The 19,516-nt window shown below is 43.0% G+C and overlaps 1 protein-coding gene across 3 annotated transcripts in view; it reads right to left on the bottom strand.

Moving 5' to 3' along the window:
- The window catches only part of LOC142107515 (protein kinase C and casein kinase substrate in neurons protein 1-like), a 60,292-nt gene extending 48,959 nt beyond the window's left edge, over nucleotides 1–11,333 (bottom strand). For 2 of the 3 annotated variants that reach the window (XM_075190982.1, XM_075190984.1), the window contains exon 1: nucleotides 11,224–11,333. The gene's annotated coding sequence lies outside the window, so the exon portion shown is untranslated. The remainder of the gene's footprint in view (nucleotides 1–11,223) is intronic. The other variant, XM_075190985.1, reaches the window with a different exon arrangement.
- Nucleotides 11,334–19,516: the final 8,183 nt, after the last annotated feature.

Raw genomic sequence — 19,516 nt, 5'->3', positions numbered from 1 at the left:
AGAATCTAAAGTTGTGATCCCCCAAAGTCCATACCAGCATTTTTCACAATCATTGGTGTATAGTGCCTCGATGGTCTATAAAAGCAGCATTTAGGAGACGTGATCCAGTAAAGTTATGTGGACCATCCTAGGACTTAACCTAAGTACTAGATCAGTGATGGCTAACCTGTGACACTCCAGGTGTTGTGAAACTACAAGCCCCAGCATGCTTTGCCAGTAGATAACTAGCTGATAGCTGGCAAACCATGCTGGGGCTTGTAGTTTCACAACACCTGGAGTGTCACCGGTTAGCCATCACTGCACTAGATGCTCCAAAGCATCACTGGGAAACCTGGTATTTAAAAACAGCTCTTCTTTTACATCATCATCATCATCATTTATTTATATAGCGCCACTAATTCCGCAGTGCTGTACAGAGAACTCATTCACATCATTCCCTGCGCAGTTGGAGCTTACAGTCTAAATTCCCTAACACACACACACTTGGGTCAATTTTTGTTAGCAGCCAATTAACCTACCAGTATGTTTTTTGAAGTGTGGGAGGAAACCGGAGCACCAGGAAGAAACCCACGCAAATACAGGGAGAACACACGAACTCCATACAGAAAATTCTATAGTCGGGAATTGAACTCATGACCCCAGTGCTGTGAGGCAGAAGTGCTAACCACCCTGCTGCAGAACTGCTGTATTGTAAAGACCACTACAACAGCACGTAAGATCCAAACCAAATCAGTCACCTGGGATCTAATGGAACATTCCACGAGAAAAATAGTTGATGAGCTTGAAGGAAGATTAACTGCCTGATTGTGAAAACAGCTCAATCTGAAATGAGTGTCCTGAGACTTCTTGCAAATTCCGACAAATAAACTTGAGCTTATGCAGCATTTGTGGTATCACACTTCTGTTTGCTTGAAGAGATCCCAATGTAGTTAATGCTGATCAGAGTGACCAAGAAAAAGATTATTTTTTTTAGCACATATTACTAATTTTTTTCTTTTACTAGCCTTCCCATTCAGAATTCCCCCCCTATATATTATTCTCTAAGATGCAAGTCCTTAAAAATGTACCTGCGGAGTTCAACTCGGATACCCAGGAGAAATAAAATAGAATTCATCAGTCTGGAGAAATTCCACAAAGCGTATTGAAAGATTTGGTGACACACTTGTATATTCTTTAGAGAGAGGTGTAGACGATCTGTGCCGGTATGGACTGTTTTGGTAGCTGCTGCCTTTAGCAAGGGGGTAAGGGTTCCAATTCATTGTGTTGAATCACTTGGGAGTATTTAGGTGTATTAAGTGTTAACCTTTATAACGCTAGGGAATATATTTACTAAACTGAGGGTTTGAAAAAGTGGAGATGTTGCCTATAGCAACTAGAGATGCTCGGTTTCCCGAGAAACGTATATACCCGAACTTAGCAGATCCAAGTACCGAGCCGAGACCTTCGCACTTTTTGGGGTTTAAAAATGAGGCAAAACTTCATTGTTACGTCATCGGATCTCGCAATTTTTGTATTCCTTTTTAAGATCCAACATAACGGTGGGTGGGAGGACAATTCCATCTTGCATTATTTTTCATTTCTGCCACTGCTGTGTGCCAATGTGTCCTAGATGTGCTAGGAACTGCTGTGTGTTTGTGTCATTGCTCTGTCGCTTACCATCCAGCCAGGTCGCTGCAGTCTTTGTCCGAAAGTGTATGAACATAATATTGTGATCTGTGAGGTGGTCAAAATTGACTGCAAATGACTTGAAATTAGTGTTATTGAGGTTAAGAATAATGTAGGGAAATGGAAACACTAGATGTCTCTTATTCAATGAAACCATCTTCCCCATTGATGAAATGGTTTGAATGGCTTGTCTACGTGACCGACGGGGGTGGGGCTCCAGTAAATAACATTTCTTCTCCTCCCCCTGCTATTGGTGGTTCTTTGTCAATAGTTGCGCCCTGATTGAGTGTTTATGGCGGGTTTTCCTAGGCCAGGTCTGGTGAGTTAGTTTAAAGTTCCACAGTAAACTGAATACTATATATTGTATACTGTCTGTAACTTGCAAATGCTATATTGGTGTGTTCGAACTCCACCCCTTCCCCCCCCCTTTTTTTTTCTTTCTGTACCCCCCATTTACTTAAAAAATTTCAATAAAAACGATTGATGATAAAAGAATAATGTAGGAACAAAAAAAATAAAAGAGCAAAATTATGGGATTTTAGCATTTTTAGGATTTTTTCTGAAAAATCCAAAACCAAAACCTATGAGGGTGGTTTTGCCAAAACACGAAACTAATCTAGATCCAAAACCAGTTCACAGGGGTCAATGAGCATCTCTAATAGCAACCAATCATATTCTAGCTGTCATTTATTTAGTACATTCTACAAAATGATAACTAGAATCTGATTGGTTGCTATAGGCAACATCTCCACTTTTTTCAAACCCGCAGTTTAGTAAATCTTGCCCTAGAACTCCAAGACCAGATAAATAGCTTCACCAGGTCTTCCACCTACAAAAATCAATTGGTCTATCCACCTACAAACACACTGCCATTGTGACAATGAGATATATTTCTATCATGTTGTTTAAGACCTACAACCCAATACATGATGCACCTAGCTACTCTCAAGTGGTACATCCTTTGAACTAGGAGATCATTAGTCAATATCTGTGTCAGGTATATTTCACTAAGTTAACAAAGCCTATCTAGCGGGGTGAGTAATCTTTCTAAACCTCAGGGAGGTGACAGGCATCTGTCTATTGGCAAGATACAGACCCAATGCAATTAATATTGAGATGGCCAGAAAAAAATAACTACAGTAGGTATGATAACACTTTTCCTCAAACTTAAATCCTATTTATTAAATAGGATTTAAGGATTATTGTCTTTGCATCATAATGGTCATGCTACAATTATGCTCGCACACAATGCACCCTGTGTACACAAGTGTAAATTTCTGGGTTTTTATAGATAATTGTGTTAGAATCACACAACAGCGTAAGCATGTCAAATAAGAAGCCATTAATCGAGGAAAAATTATATTTATAAAAATATATCTAGGGCACTGTGATGGAGACTCAGGCCTAGATTTACTAAGAATCGAGTTTGGTGGCGGATTTAAACCGCCACACATCGCCCGCGGTTTAATGATCGAAACCGCTGCATTTACTATAGGGCGGGTTGAGGCTGCAATTTAAAATGGATAGCGATGTGTGGTGGATTGAAAAAGCTGAACCACCAGCGGTTTGTTTAAATCTGCCATCCAAAAGACAGGACAGGACAGTTTTAATACCTGTTTCTGAATGACTTGATAGTTCAAACATTCAGTTTGAACTATTTTGACATTCAGAACATAAGAGAAAGCACCATTGACATTTAAATTATTTGGGCAATCATTATTATGTATTGATTAAGGGGCAAAATTCATTTAATAACTTATGGGTGGAGGGGTTCATTATATTAAGGGGACAAAATTATTGAATTATTATATTATTCGGGAACTTGTAATGCCAAATTGTGCAATATAAATAACTATATCCACAATTAACAATCCATTAATATTATTGTATTTAGTCATGCTAAGGTGGCCGCAGATTGGCCCATCCTTCAGCTGGACCCCAGATTGAAGTAGCAGGAACATTCTATTTGTTCACACTAATGGGTGGCCAAAATCAGGATACGATCCAGCGCTTCAAAAGGTAGGTCCCCGGGTGTGGCCGTGCATCCATCGTGATGTGGCCACACCCCCAGTCCCAAAGCAGCCTACCCAAATGTTGGGAGGTACGCTTGTACCTGCAAGGTGAAAATTAAAAGGCTGTCAGTGAGTATACGCTGTCTGTGTCTCTCAGGCTGAAATACTCCAATGGGAGCAAACTGCCATTTCTTTGGAAGTGAACTAAACAGGGCATCTGTAGTTTTGTTTGCGAGTTGAACATTAGGTCCTTCCACACTTACAGTGGGATTAGTGTATTAGAGCCGGACAGACCAGGATTTTTTTATTTTTTTTTGTGGTTTCATTTTTGTTTTTCATCTTTAATAAAACCAGCTGAGGCTACTTGTATCAGAACAATGAACTGTTGTGACTTTTTATGGCAGCTGTGTGAAAATTGCTCCCCAGGAGATGGCGTTTGTACCCGGATCTCGTGACACCAGCGTAAGACAAAATTATTCCCGTGGTTGAGAGATGATTTGCTCAAATGTTGCACGTACCAGTAGTGCCCCTCACACACGTTATACCAGTAGAAGACATCACGCCAGAAGTTATAGCAGTGGTGTCTTTCGTAAAATAAGTAAACCCAAATTTTCATATTTATAATGTTGTTATAGAAACATTGTACAGCGATGTTGCACCTACAGAATGTACTAAGCAAATATTTTACTTACGAGACAAACACCGGAATGTCTAGAACTTCGAAACCCAGTGAAGTATACTGATGTGTCCCTTGAATCCTAACAGTTTAGTTTCCTTGGAGTCTAGTAAAGCTTCTCATGCAATCTATGTTACGTCTGTAAGGGGCAGGAAACTGTTCTTGTTGTATAGTAAAATAAAACAACACATTTATCATTGATCCGAAGACATGTACTTTAATAAGAAAATCACAGTATTATCAGCTCTTTTCAGTTGTGTAACTAGGATTGCAAAATTTTCCATCTGGTGATAACACTGGGCAGCACGGTGGCTCAGTGGTTAGCACATCTTTCTCACAGCGCTGGGGTCATGAGTTCAATTCCCGACCATGGCCTTACCTGTGTGGAGTTTGTATGTTCTCCCTGTGTTTGCGTGGGTTTCCTCCGGGTGCTCCGGTTTCCTCCCACACTCCAAAAACATACTGGTAGGTGAATTGGCTGCTATCAAGAAAAAAATTGACCCTAGTCTCTCTCTCTATGTCTGACTGTGTGTATGTTAGGGAATTTAGACTGTAAGCTCCAATGGGGCAGGGACTGATGTGAATGAGTTCTCTGTACAGCGCTGCAGAATCAGTGGCGCTATATAAATAAATGATGATGAACACTAAAATTTCCGGCAATAAGTTTCGCCAGCTTATCTATTTCATTTTTTAAATAATGGGTCGGTCACCACAACCCGCCAGGGCAGAGCAGCTATGTCCTGAAGACCACTGAGGTTCCTCCTGGCTCCCCTAGGCGGGGAATGCCAGGGTAATGTTTTAAAGTGTTAACATAATTAAGTACGTTGGTGGAACAAGAAGTCCCAGCAAGCCCTGGCAGCCACTGATGGCGCTGGTAGAACCACTAGCACCAGCATGTCCATGGCTAACGGTAGCTGCTAGAGGATGCTGGATCTGATGAAAGTACAAGCACCAGGGCCACTAGGAAATGTTGTTCGCCTAATATACCCAATAGTAAAACAAAATGACACACCCCACATGTTGTAATATGCACAACAAGAATGAAGGAGTGGCCATGAATGACCCATAATTGACATATAAAAACAATGACAAGACAAATAATAAAAGAAAATTCTACTCTACCCCATGGGCACAAGTTTTAGTTTTTTTCAATTGAGCTAAATATACCCCTGTAGACTCGACCGTTTACTACATAGTTTACTAACCTCTTGAGAGATCAGCTGAACATTGCCCTTTCTAGATATCCCACTGACACACAGAAAACATGTTCCGCAAACAGCTCATCCCCTAGAAATAACCCCAAAAACTCCAGTTATTCTATCAATTCAAAAATATTCGCTGTTTTTAAAGGCCCTCTGTAAATAACTTGTTACAGGAACTACAGCACGTTTTGTCCCGTCTTCACCGCTGCTCTTTATACAAGTACCACAACCATACAGATATATAATGGGAAGAAGGGAGAATTAAAGAGCCGATGTGCTGGCAGATGGTTATGGAAATTTCTGAAACAGTTCTGATAGAAGTGGTTTTAACTGTTCTGCTGGAAACATTAATTCAATCTCTGACATGTGTGCGATATCCCCTGGGTGAGAGCGCTTAGTAACCGTGGAAAGTGGCCAAATACTACCTCAATCTTCCACCATTCCGGTACATACGCCGTTAGTAGTCGCTCTCCCTGCCCAAGTCATGGGCCACCGACACATGCATATACATCCAAGAGGAATGGGGTATGATCTGCATCATGTACTGAATGCCACCAATACCGATAGTTTGCAATAGCTGTTCTTCCAGAGGTAAACAGATGAACGCCTACTTGCCAAAAGTTTGTGCATGCATCCCGAAATTCGGTCCAGGTACTGTTTAAGCAGAGCAGACAATCATCTTTCCCCTGAATTCCTCCCTTCCAAAGCAGAGATAACAGGAAAATGAGGACTGAACCATCATAGAGATGTCCATTGCACAGAGATTTAAATGGGTTTTCATCCGTCGGTAACGTAAAATGATTGGTTTATATACAACTTGTGGATCCCCCTGATGAAGTCTTATGGAAGTGAAATGCGTTGGTGAATATAAGAAAACCTTCTGTGGACATTCTGATCACAGATCAGCCTATTTTTTCTGTGGTTTTTTTTTAAATAGTGATTATTATAGAACCTAAAAGGTTTTAAACTATTTGGCAATCACCTCTTTTATGACTGGAGTATTGGAATAGTATTGAATGGCACTGGAGAGATATTTATTTTGAAGAGGAGTTGTGCAGGATCAAAGTGATGTGAGATAAGCCTCTTGGTCATCCTCTTGGTTATCTGGTACGTTCCTCAAAATTCTGTGCACATTGGTGATGATTTAAGAGGAACTTATTACGCTTGTGCACGCCCTCTTTGTTTTTGTGTTGACCTTGGATATGACACATTTCCGCTACAACAGGGTTTGAAAACCCGGAGGCAACAGGCGACAATGCGCCTAAATATTGATTGGGGACAGGGAAGGGTTATGATGCAGGTTGTGTGTAAAGGAGGTTTCTAAATATTTAGGTTGGCTCCTGGATTGTAAAATATTTCTCGAGCCCCTGAGCAATGCTGTGTACAGTGTATAGAATTTGAGTCATATCTAGCTCAATAGTTAATGGTGCTGACCATACAGCAATCGCACTGGGAAGCCAGCAGAAATTCTACTGTTAACTTGTGACCTTGGAAAAAAGTCTGTCTCCCTGTGTCAAATACTAGCTTTATTGCTTGTACAGTTCTGTGTATAGCACTGTGTAACATTATATGCACTGTATAGACAGGGCGCAAAAAAAATATATATATACCCAGGGAAAGTTATTTATTCCCATGTCTCTTCAATGGGACACAGAACTGCTAAGCGGATACAATTACAGTGAATTCACAGCGTATAGTTACTCTGTGGTGTATACAACGATGGTAGCAAACAAGTTTGCCCGAATGATATAAAGGTCTTGCTGAAAAACACGTATGGAAGCCAGAATTAAAATACAATATAAAATAATGAAGTTACATTTTTGCAGTTTACTTCCATCTTAAATGCAAAAAAGACAAACAAACCAAGAAACAGGTGCAAAACCATCCATCCAACTTACATATAGCTTTTTATATATCATCACGCTGAACACAGGCGCAAGATCTACAACTGTAAAATTATAATAAACAAACAAATGAAAGCATCGGTGCCTCTGTCTCTTTGCATTCACGGTTGTGGTGAAAGCAGAGATGTACTGTGCAGTGGTTGTACAATGTATAACTTGCTGCACATGAGGATGGGAGAAAGCGAGACCCACCCTGACATGCAATCAGTGTGATCAGCAGACTAGTAACATTTATAAATAGTCTGGCATGACTTTTACATAGACAGGCCAGGAATATCCACTGCTGCAAAAAACTAAGAGCTGCTACAGAAGCAGAGCTGTCAATCAGTGCTCAGCTTCGCAATAGAGACTGGTTCGCCAGCTCCACTTTCTAAGATGTTGTGCAGCAGCTGCTGTTCTCTGGTGGAGAAACACCGCCTATACCATTAATCCTGCTCAGAGCTTGATCATCCATTAGGCAACCTATGCTCCAGCCTATGGCCCAGGGGGCACCTAGGAGCCCAGATTTCTCTTACAACTTTCTATCTCTTTTTAACTTTTATTAGAACTTTTCAACAATTTTCAACCTGTCTAGTGTCAGGCTGGGACATAGAACCAAATATTCCTGGTCCATATATGGCCTAACTGCATACTTGCCAACTGACTCCCAAAATTCGGGTAGGTCTCCCGGGCGAGCAGGCAAATATCCCGCAAATGGCAACATGCTCCTCAATATGACGCGATTTGCAGTGAATAGCGTCATTTTGGCCCCACCCCCCGCGGAGAAAAATCCAACATTTTGTCGCGGGGGTGAAGCCAAAATGACGGGAATTACCGCTCCCCGCCCCTCCCGCCCTCCAACCACGCCCCCCTGCCTGGGATCTTCCGCAATTGGCTTGCCAAAGTGTGGCAAGTATGCCTAACTGTATGGATACTTTATAATATGGTTATTATTTGTCAGACCAACACAGTGGCTTCTTAAACATACATACAGAGCTTTCAAAACTAGATTTACTCCACCCGGCACCAAATCCGAGTTGTGCGACTCAATATATTTGGTACAGACCCTGTTGCATTCTTCAAATGAGTTTACTTGATAATATAAATATACTGAATAACTGCAATTGTGTTAAAGTGAGAAACAAATATAGAATCCAATAATGTGGCTACTAGGAAGGACGTACTAACAAGTTAAATATAGCAATACCCAGGGCCGGATTAAGGGAATGGAGGCCCCTGGGCTAAGGGGGCCTCCATTCCCCCGTGAGGGCCCCCCCCGTGCTCCGAGCTACCCGCCCCCCCGTGATCCGAGCTGCCCCCCCGGCACTTACCTCCTTCTCCGGTGCGCTGTACGCTCTTTACTGAGGAGATCTCGTGAGAGTGAGACTCACGAGATCTCCTCCGTAAGGAGACTATAGCGCGCCGGAGAAGGACCGCAGTGAAAGTGCTCAGCAGCACTGATCGCGCCGGGGGCGCCCCCTCCCCCGACCGATCAATACTGCTGCTGAGCACTTTCAAGGGCCCCCTGGATGCCATAGGCTCCTGGGCTGTAGCCCAGTTAGCCCTATGGTTAATCCAGCCCTGGCAATACCATTTCTTATTTCTGTGTAATGAAGTCCATGCTATGTGATTATAATGGGCCCTGAAGAAAATAGAAGATCGGTACTATAAGTGTCTACAGCAAAACCTTATTACATCACTTGGAGAAGGAAGTCCATATTATACGTTAGTCACTGGCTGCCTGACCTTAGATGATACGACAGTACATATCACCACCAGCGGGCACGTTGCACAAAGGACCAGGTCAAATGACTTGTAGAGGAGGGCGTGTGATCAGCTGTCAAATCCATATAACGTTTATCATTTTTATATACCTTACATGCCCAATATATTGCAACTGATGGACAAGACCTATATGACTTTCTTACTCCTCCACGACCGTGTTATTTGCAGCTTTGTTTGCGTCATACTTTTACGGTTAATATTGCTGAATACTTTCAGTCTCCATTATTATTATTAAACTTTCCATACCTTACTTTATCCCCCATTCATCCCCCAAGCACTTCATCTATCATCCCAATGGCTGGGCTCCTCCGCACTCACAGCTGTGCCGAAATACCTTGCAATCCACTAGCACTCTGCATTTTACGACTATAAAAGCTCTTTGGCTCTATCTCCGCTTTCTCAGGGGCACCGGCTTGGAGGGGATAGGCAGAACGGTGAATGGAGGAGAGAAGCTCCCCACCATATTCTCCTGAAATCTACTATAGCCCAACAGCTGGGGAGGTGTGAATAGAACGGCTTTTCCCCAATAATAAAATAAAAAAAACAAAAAACCTTTCTTTCCTCTGCTAGCAGCCAAAAGTCTAGTCAAAGGGCGCCTTGGATATTAGAAAGTTTCAGGAGGGGGCCCTAAAATAAGTTAGAAAGTTGGATGCAAAAGAATGGCAAACAAAAAAATGAATTATTTAAGCAAGTCAGCAAGATAATTGGGCTGAAATCACATTATTTTCCTGGCTGCTAAACAAATACAACAAAAGGTGCATTTTTGCAGTGGGTACTGTAATTTTGTGCCACTTCCTCAAAGCTTTTCAAATAGAATCAAAGCCTCTCCACAAGGTGTCTGACTGCTGGGACCTTGGCTGACTATGTCTATACAGCGCCTGTTGCTCTCTCCACCAGATTAATTTAATACTATAGCCCGTTTCCCACCGCTAGGCCAATAATGTCAGGAACGCCGGCAATACCAACATGAGGTATTGATTGCAGACAGGCAAAATGAAAGAATGATATGTCCCCTTTATCTATTTCTGTCTCCCATTCAACAGAGTTAGGAGAATACATCCCTTTGTTTGACTACTGTACATGGACTAAAATGTTAACTCACTCTGGACTGCTACTACACATTAAATCCCAACTTAATATTCACAAACAGCCCACGGGCTTCTAAGGTCTACTTTTCAATGGTTCAAAACAACTTAGCTCTTTAGACTAACACTACAGACTGGATGAGATCTTGTAATATTTTATTAGCATATTTTAATAGTCTTCTTGCAAGACCTCTTACTTGATTTCACATACAAATAAACTGATAATTATGTATAATATAACTTAGAGTGTTAATGGCAAAGCTGCTCGGAATGTGACGAATACAGATGTGAGACATTTGACATGTGATGAGGTTAACTTGTTGGAAAATGATATAGTATACTAGTTGTAGCAAGGACTAGACCAGACATAGCACTTAGTAAATATGGATCAATCCCCCCCCCCCCCAGCAACTTTTGCTCCCAAGCAGAGTGTGAACTGTAAGTCCCATCAGCCTCAGTCGCTGGCTATGTATAGATGGGGGGGGGGGGGGGGTGTAGCAAGAGCTTCAGGGAGCAAACAGCAAAACGTTTCACACTTAGATATACAGTTCCCAATGTGCAATCCATAATGCCCATGTATATTCCAACAAATATATAGCACACGCCATCAAATGTCCTGTCTGGTTGTAGAGTATCACAAACAGCTTAGACTTGCAGCTGTCTAGGAAAAAGTGAAAGGTATTAAAGCCGATCACAGGTCTCCCTTCACAATTAGTTCTATTGCAATGTTATAAAGTTTTATCCACTCTTGAGCTTTAGCTCAACCTCAGTCTTCCAACCTGCCAATCTCAGCTGTTCCAGTCACCCAGGACATGATGAGGATCCCCCAACGCAGCGAGTGTCCCAAAGACATAAAATAGAACTACAGATGACATCCAAACAATGAAAATCACAGAGAACTCTGAGCAGACTTACCAGAGCCGAGCCTGCCTGCAGCCTCTCTCTCCCTCTCCCCGTCTTAGCCTTGCAGATGATGACTTACAGCTCCCTGCCAGCTAGCTAGCTGGGACTAGAGATGGCCAGGAAAGGAGGAGGCTTGGGTGGGAGTAGGAGGGGTAACATTAGACAGTGTCAGATGGGGAAAGCTGGAGCTGATGGAAATACTGCAGTAAGCCAGCAATGAGATGCCTGCACTCCTGATTCTTCATGCTCCCTGCGATGTGGGGAGTGGGCACAAGGTGTAATGTTACCCTGATTCTTGTTAATGAATAATGTTTTCAAAGTTCACTTCGGTACGTGGGCAGCGCCTTTGGTCAAGGCCCAATTTTCTATATAATTATATACGGCAGATAGAAAACATTTGTATATAAATATTTAGAACTTCGTAGCAGAATATGCTCCACACAATAATTATGTGATAACAATAAAAAAAAATTATTTTCAGTTCAGATCAATGTATTTTATTTTCAGTGATTTTGATGAATTAAGCCTTAAGGCATATATCATCATCATCATCCCCATTTATTTATATAGCACCACTGATTCCGCAGCGCTGTACAGAGACCTCATTCACCTCAGTCCCTGCCCCATTGGGGCTTACAGTCTGAATTCCCTAACATACACACACAGACAGACCGAGAAAGAGACAGACTAGGGTCAATTTTGATAGCAGCCAATTAACCTATTAGTATTTTTTTTGGGAGTGTGGGAGGAAACCGGAGCACCGGGAGGAAACCCACGCGAACACGGGGAGAACATACAAACTCCACACAGATAAGGCCATGGTCGGGAATTGAACTCATGACCCCAGCGCTGTGAGGCAGAAGTGCTAACCACTAAGCCACTGTGCTCGCTGTCATATATGAAAAATCCCGCACACAGAATAGGAGGACTAGTACTGTGCAGTTGTCCGCACATACAGAATAAATTCCATCCAGCGTACAGAACTAGAGAACTGGTACTGAGCAGTTGTCCAAGCACATAAAAAAGGAACAGATACCAAGGAGTAAATGTATCAAGCTGCGAGTTTCCGGGTGGTTTGAAACGTTGCCTATAGCAACCAATCAGATTCTAGCTGTCATTTTGTAGAATGTACTAAATAAATGATAACTAGAATCTGGTTGCTATAGGCAACATCTACATTTTTTTCAAACCCACAGCTTAAAAAATTTACCACCAAGAATGAACTTGAATATACAGAACAAGCGCAGTAGTACTGTGCAATTATTCTTATATACCAACACGGGCAAACGCAGGATTTGTAGAGGGGGGTTTCCACATCACGCCACCGGTGGGCGTGACCAGTATACATGGGGGCGTGATTATAATTTTAGACAGTGCTTGGCTGCTCTCCAACTCTTCCTACCCCCATAATATACATGGGCAATGCTGCTAGGTGCATGTAGCTCTCCCTTTTCAAGCAGAGCTGTGTGAAGCGGGGGAAGGGTCCAGCCACCTCAATTATACAGTGCCCCAGGCTTGGATGGGGGGTTTCCAGACACTAGAAACCCCCCCCCCCCCTCCTTGGTTTGCCTATGACAGAGTAAGAACAGAGTGTGAGAATTGCCTCCAGTCTACATAACACACCGGTGCACCGGTTGCATTTACATACAGAACAAGAGAGGTACTGTGCAGTTGTCCCAATGTATAGAATAAGAATAAATGCAGGAATTTACTTTCAGTGGAAAGAAAAAGCAGAGTTACTGAGAAATTAGTGATTATTAGTTAATAAATCCATTGCCCAAAAGTCTAAGGACACGTTTACAAATAAAAGTACAGACTGAAACATTAGGTAATGCTCTGATATACAAACTGCACAGCTGCTCACGTCTATTCATCTCTATTAAAAAGACATTCTATCTGGGAGATCGCAGGCACTCCCTTGACGTGTGCATCCAGCTCTCAGCGCGCAGTTGGCAGCCTGGGTTATTTAAGTTTTATACACATCCAAAAAGAAAAATTCTGAGCAACAGCTTTTTTTGTTTTTAAGAGAACCTTATCCTCACAATACTTGGTACACTCCGACCACACAGAACTATTCTGCGATACACAATACTAAAGATTTATCCAGCTACTGCAATTCTCTGCCTCACTGCATACAGCAACAAGGGATGTAGCTGCCAGGAAAAGCTTTGCTCCTCACCGCCACCGTTAAACCCAACTCCATCTCAACATTAGTTTCCTTTTCAATGGAGTTCACGGGTGTCCACGGGAGAAGCTTCTCTGGAACCATCTCTGGGTTCCACTGCTAATCACATACACGGCTTTAGCTGCGCATGCGCAGTAGCCAAACAGGGGTCCTTCCATCTTTCGTCGGCAGGATAAGGCTGTCGGTGAAGGAGTTTTTAACGTAATTGCCAACTCTCCCTGAATGTCGGGGAGACTCCCTGAAATAGGGGTGATCTCCCTCTCTCCCTGAAGAGTCTGGCATTCTCCCTGATGCTGAGCCAGTAAAAGACGTGGTTGGCTTCGCCATCTGTGGCATGATGACGCAGTTCAGAAATTGTGTCCTATGTCCATGTATTGATGCCTATGGAGGTGGCCATTTTCATGGAGACCAAGATTTAATCAAAGACTGACAGGTAAGACAACATGACTTCTGTAATGGAGACAGAAATGTAAAAAAGACACTTCAGTCTCTATAGATTCACTAGCTGCTTTTCTTTAATGCATAGTTGCCTACTCTCCTGGAATGTCCGGGAGACTCCCGCATTTCTGGGAGACCTCCCGGGAGATCAGGGAAACCTCCTGGTTCTCGCCCCTGCAATAGATAAGTGGTGGGGGTGGGGCTTAATGATGCAAATATCGTATTATCTTATCCCCGCCCACTGCTGTAAATGGCCTAAATTGTGATAATCATTTAGGGGTGGAGCCAAATGATACAATTAGTCAAACCCCGCCTCCCCCAGGATCTCCCTGAAGCCAAGGAGGAAAAGTTGGCGAGTATGGTTTTTAGTTAGTTTAGAAGAGGGGCTTGCCAATGAGGCCTGGCCTGGTAAATACCCACGTCAGGACAATTTGTATCACTGCTAGTGATACTTACTGCCACCCAATATACAACAAATGATAAATAAACACCTTACATTGCCCACATATTCACAAAGTGCTGTTACACTCCCTGATAAGTGGTCTGGATCAGTGTCATCAAGCACACCAACCATATTTGAGGGGGCAATATGGCAGAGACTTCTTACAATCTTACAGACTTGCTTTGCTTAAATGCACTTTATGGATTGGCGCATTCATACACGGGAGAATTACCAGCGATGTCAGCATTGGCTATAGATATATACACTCCTTATTTCTCACGTCTCTACCCAATCGGGGAGGGGGGCAGGCAGCCTCGAGTCCGCATAGTATATATCCAGGTGAGGTAGCCGAGACCCCAATTGTCATCTCTGCATACTGGACAATTCTCATTTTGATAATTATTTAAATATAAACCAAAGGAACCACTTACCCTCTGCCCATCATAGACTTTGCAAGCAGAGCCAGCGCTGGACTCTCCAGTGCTCCAAAGCCCTGATGTTGCCAGATGCTTCATGGTGCCTGTGCAGTTATCCCTGTGCTTGTTCTGGCACCTGTTCTATTTAAAACAGGAATTCGGAACATAAGGGGCACCTCGAAAAGATTCTGCCCAGGTAGGCTGCTGCTGCCGCCTACACCCCCCCCCCCCCTTCCCAAGTACAGCGCCCTCCTCCCGCGCTTCTGGTGAATGCCGTGTTCCACCCGCTTTGCTTGCAATCCATTCATTCTTGTAAATATAGATATTTCCCTACTACACCTTTAATAGAAAACGTAATGAAAATGTATAAGATCAGCAGTACATATAAGTATCTGCAGCCGTATTTACGACATCTACTTGTAAATCCACAGTACACATCTCCTAGTGTAGAATCAATATGTCAGCAGACAAGATGGAAAGTATTATCATATCCATTATAAAGAAGAATACTCAGAGGCTCCAATGTAATGCAGCTTTCTCCTTTTCCAGAAATCGATCCATGACCACTCAGCGACAAACATTAGTGCTCTTTTATGTAATGTCTGGATACAAATTCTCAGCGGTCATGATATTAACTCGACTCTGCTCAGCTTGTTTGAGACCTCTGATTTAAGTCATAATTACATTTTATAGAGGAGAGAGACAGGCAACTTGGGGCTCCCAGTTAGGAAACTACCAGTCCTAAAAGTCAGCAGAGCAGACATGAGCTTATAACTCCTTTAGGCAACCTGGGGCTCTCCAGTTCCAAGCCAAGCTGGAACTTGCAGTACCAAAGAGCTAAAGAACCACAATGTCTAACTCTGATGCGGAGCAAGTGTAGGCACATTGGGCCCCCTGAGCCAGGTGCAAACATAGGATTTGTAGAGAGGGGTTTCCACACTACGCCACCAGTGGGCGTGACCAGCATGCATGGGGGTGTGGCTATAATATCAGACAGTGCTTGGCTGCTCTCCAACTCTTCCTATCCCCATAATATACATGGGCAATGCTGCGTGCACTACTCTTAAGTGCACGCAGCTCTCCCTTTTCAAGCAGAGCTGTGTGAAGTGGGAGCACGTTCCAGTCACCTCAATTATACAGTGCCCCAGGCTTGGAGGGGGTTTCCAGGCACTAGAAACCCCCCTCAGTTTTCCTATGTTAGCCCTGGCTGGCCTAGGACTGCCATCACAGCATTAGTACAGGCTTGGATTTGCAGCTGCCGATCAATAGGTTCTGCACCCCTCAGCATTAACTGTGTAGGAGGTATAATCCATTGACGACAGTCCTAATAGTTGGCCGGTGACTTGAACATTCCATGGACCATTTGTTGCCGAGAAGGGTGTGAACGAGAACTTGGCTCTACTATACTTCTCTATCTTTAAACTATTCCCGGTATTAGACTTATAATGGCACATCAAGACGTTGCTGGTGTGGCATGAAGACGTGGAGCTTCACCAACTCATATTAGTACTCCATAAGTCAACGCTACAGGGAGCTGGACCATGGTCATGTAAATGGATCATTGATTGTCACAGAGCTCGTGCAGCTGTTGAGATGTTGAGTTTGGTAGCAGCACAGCTGAATTCTCTGCACTTACTTACATGTGCTGCTAACTTACGTGGCATAAAAACATTAACACTTCATGGCAAGTCTGTAACATTAAAGAATACAGTTAATGCATATTTCATTTAAAAAATATATATTGTTATTAACTGAATGGCATCACATTCATCTGCTTGTCAGATCAGGGGCGGATCCAGACTATTGCTATACCCCGGGCGATTTTAGGGGGGGGGATTTAGGCCCCGCCCCTTTCTAATTTCTAAGGCTGCCGGCGGCTGCACAGTATGTGCAGGTCCGCTCGGCAGTGACAGTGTGCTGCCCCGCTGCTCTGATTGTGTTTAAAACACAATCAGAGCAGCCGGGCAGCACACTGTCACTGCTGAACGGACCTGCACAGTGTGCAGCCGCCGGCAGCAAGCCCCTGCTAGGGGGGGCGATCAGCTTTGTATGTAATGTATCAGATTTCTTTGCTGCCCACTGGATGATCGTATACTAAATTCACTGACTTGGGTTAAGTGCCTAAACTTCCCTGTTAGCAGCTTCACTGTATGCCAGAAAAGACTTATGTTACCAGCTTGGATTTTTGGAAAAAAAAGCTAGTGTCACGAAAACGTCATTTTATTCAGTACAGTACAGGCCACTGCAAGATAGGTTGATATATGGCACATATCATACAAATCCTGGGCAGAACAACCATAGATGTACTTAATACTTGCAAATTTTTGTAATGTACAAAAATTAAAAAACAAAATGTACGAGGCAACTAACTAACTATTCCTTTGAGAAGTATACATTGGTATATGCACAAGCCAAGAAATCCATAGTATGCGGAGAATGATTAAAAAAACAGAACTATAGGTTCATATACAATAACCCCTCTAGCCCAGCCCCATTGGCTGATCAAGCTCAGAATATTTCGGCTATCTTGTTAAGAACAGGGTCGGGTAGGCCAAATTCTATTCTATTTTTAGGTAGGGGTGTACACGATTCAACGGTTTAACTGGCCGACGGTCACAGGGGGTTCCAGTTTTGGTCTCATCACCCCCAGACCCCTTTTTTTTTTCCTTCCTCCTACCCCCCTTAACTTATGCATACACCTGTTTATACTATTGTATTATTGTATGCCACATTTTATTTGTATTCACCTGCTTGTATCTGAGCGGTATATTTGTGTATCGCCTACTTAAAACTTTAAATAAAATTATTTAAAAAAAAAAAAAAAGCAGAACTACAGAACTATTAAAATGCACAGCGGGGAAGTTCTCCTCGTTTATACCAGAATTAAACATTCCAGAATAAACCAATAAAGACACGGACACCAAATTAACGTTGGAATAAAATGGGATTTATTAAATGACTTAATGATGAAAGCTAAAGAGAACTGGAAGGCGGACGAGAGCAGGGCAGTCAGCAACAACAAAACCAATAACGGTGGAAAGGTCAGACCATAGTACCACCAACCCAGTATCATACCTCATCTATTGGCCGGTGCTAAATATCTGTCCAACGGCAAGACTACACCCCCTTATAACCACCAGTATAACCTTTAACATACTGGCCAAGGGTCTTCCTCACAATGGGACCAAACATGTGATGACACCACGAACCAAATGGGGGAGTAGTGACCTATGACGAGATAACCCAAGCACCATATGCAAACCATACTTACCCACTCTTGGAAACTTGTTTCCGGGAGAGAGGTGTAATTGGAGGGCGGGAGGGGGTGGGGTGTGGCCAAACACGTCATTTTGGTCCCACCCCCTGCAACGGAAATGACGTTCGCGGGGGGGGGGGGTGATTGGGGGGCAAAATGGGCGATTCACCGTTAACACTGGATTTCCGGGATGCGGGAGAAATGCCAGCTCTCGCGGGAGCCCGGGAGACTGACCCGAATTTCGGGAGTCTCCCGGACTTTCCGGGAGAGGTGGCAAGTGTGATGCAAACTTACCAACTGCACTGCTCTCCTACCTACACACTACCTGAAAAAGAATATACACCCCTACCCCTAAAACTGCAGGGTGGACGGGAGGAATCCGGAAGCAAAGAGACAGATCTGCTGACAAACTGCCCTATATATAAACCAAAACTATACCCCCTAGCATGTCCTATTGGCTACCAGAATATCCTGGACCCTCTGACTGGCTAACACTCCAATCACTCACCCGTGTGATTTTAATTTCATTTATGTCTATTGGACACACTTCCCTAGAATTAGGTGGTGATATACATTTATATTCATAGAGCATATTTATTGTACAATGTAGTTTGTAGACTGAGTCATGTGGCTAAAAAGGTGGTACGGCACCCTCGAAAATCCTGTGTTTGCCCCTGTGAGTGTTCCCATTCTATTATATATTTTACATTTGAAATCTGACCTATGAATTAAATTGCTTTTGTGGTTTGTTTCATCTGCTGCAGTCACAAGCTCTGAGAAGTAACTGTATTTGCAGGGGTGAATATCTCCTCTACTCCTAGGGGTATATTTACTAAACGGCGGGTTTGAAAAAGTGGAGATGTTACCTATAGCAACCGATCAGATTCTAGTTATCATTTATTTAGTACATTCTACTAAAATTTTAACTAGAATCTGATTGGTTGCTATAGGCAACATCTCCACGTTTCAAACCCACAGTTTAGTAAATATACCCCATAGTCTCATGGGCACCAAATGTCCCTCTTCTGTTGGCTGGTTTGTCGTGTGAGGCTCCTAAAGAGTAGCTGGAGTAACAGGTGGAAAGTTTAATTTAGTATATCCCCTATTAGACTGAATGTAGGTATGAAGTATAGAAACAGAATTGCAAACGGAGCTCTAAATGGTACATGGAAATCCAGAATGAAGGTAATAACAGTCCCTGCATAAGTGCACAGTAACCACAACAACAGACCAGCTAGTGTAGTGTATCAAGAGTCTGTGGTCTCTGTAGAACTGCTATAAAGTTAGAGCCATGCTCCAACAAGTCAGGACAAGCAGCATAGGACTATACCTTATAAACAGGCCGGGGATTGTAGTGGCAGCTGGCACAGGGGGGGTCATACAACCCAGGTCAGTTATGAGAAAAAGAAAAAGAATCAGGAATCACCAGTGAGCAGGAACCAGAATGTAGAGATTGTCGAGCAACACAGATCAGCGATACTCATTCAAGAACCAATCAACAATGTTCTGGCAAATGGTTCCAAACAGACAGCATGTAAGTAAGCAACATTCTTAACAGGAACTGAATG

This window comes from Mixophyes fleayi, chromosome 11, assembly GCF_038048845.1.
Source record: "Mixophyes fleayi isolate aMixFle1 chromosome 11, aMixFle1.hap1, whole genome shotgun sequence".
NCBI classification, from domain to species: domain Eukaryota; kingdom Metazoa; phylum Chordata; class Amphibia; order Anura; family Limnodynastidae; genus Mixophyes; species Mixophyes fleayi.
Note: the sequence above shows the minus strand (reverse complement) of the source record. Positions and strands in the feature narration are given on the sequence as shown.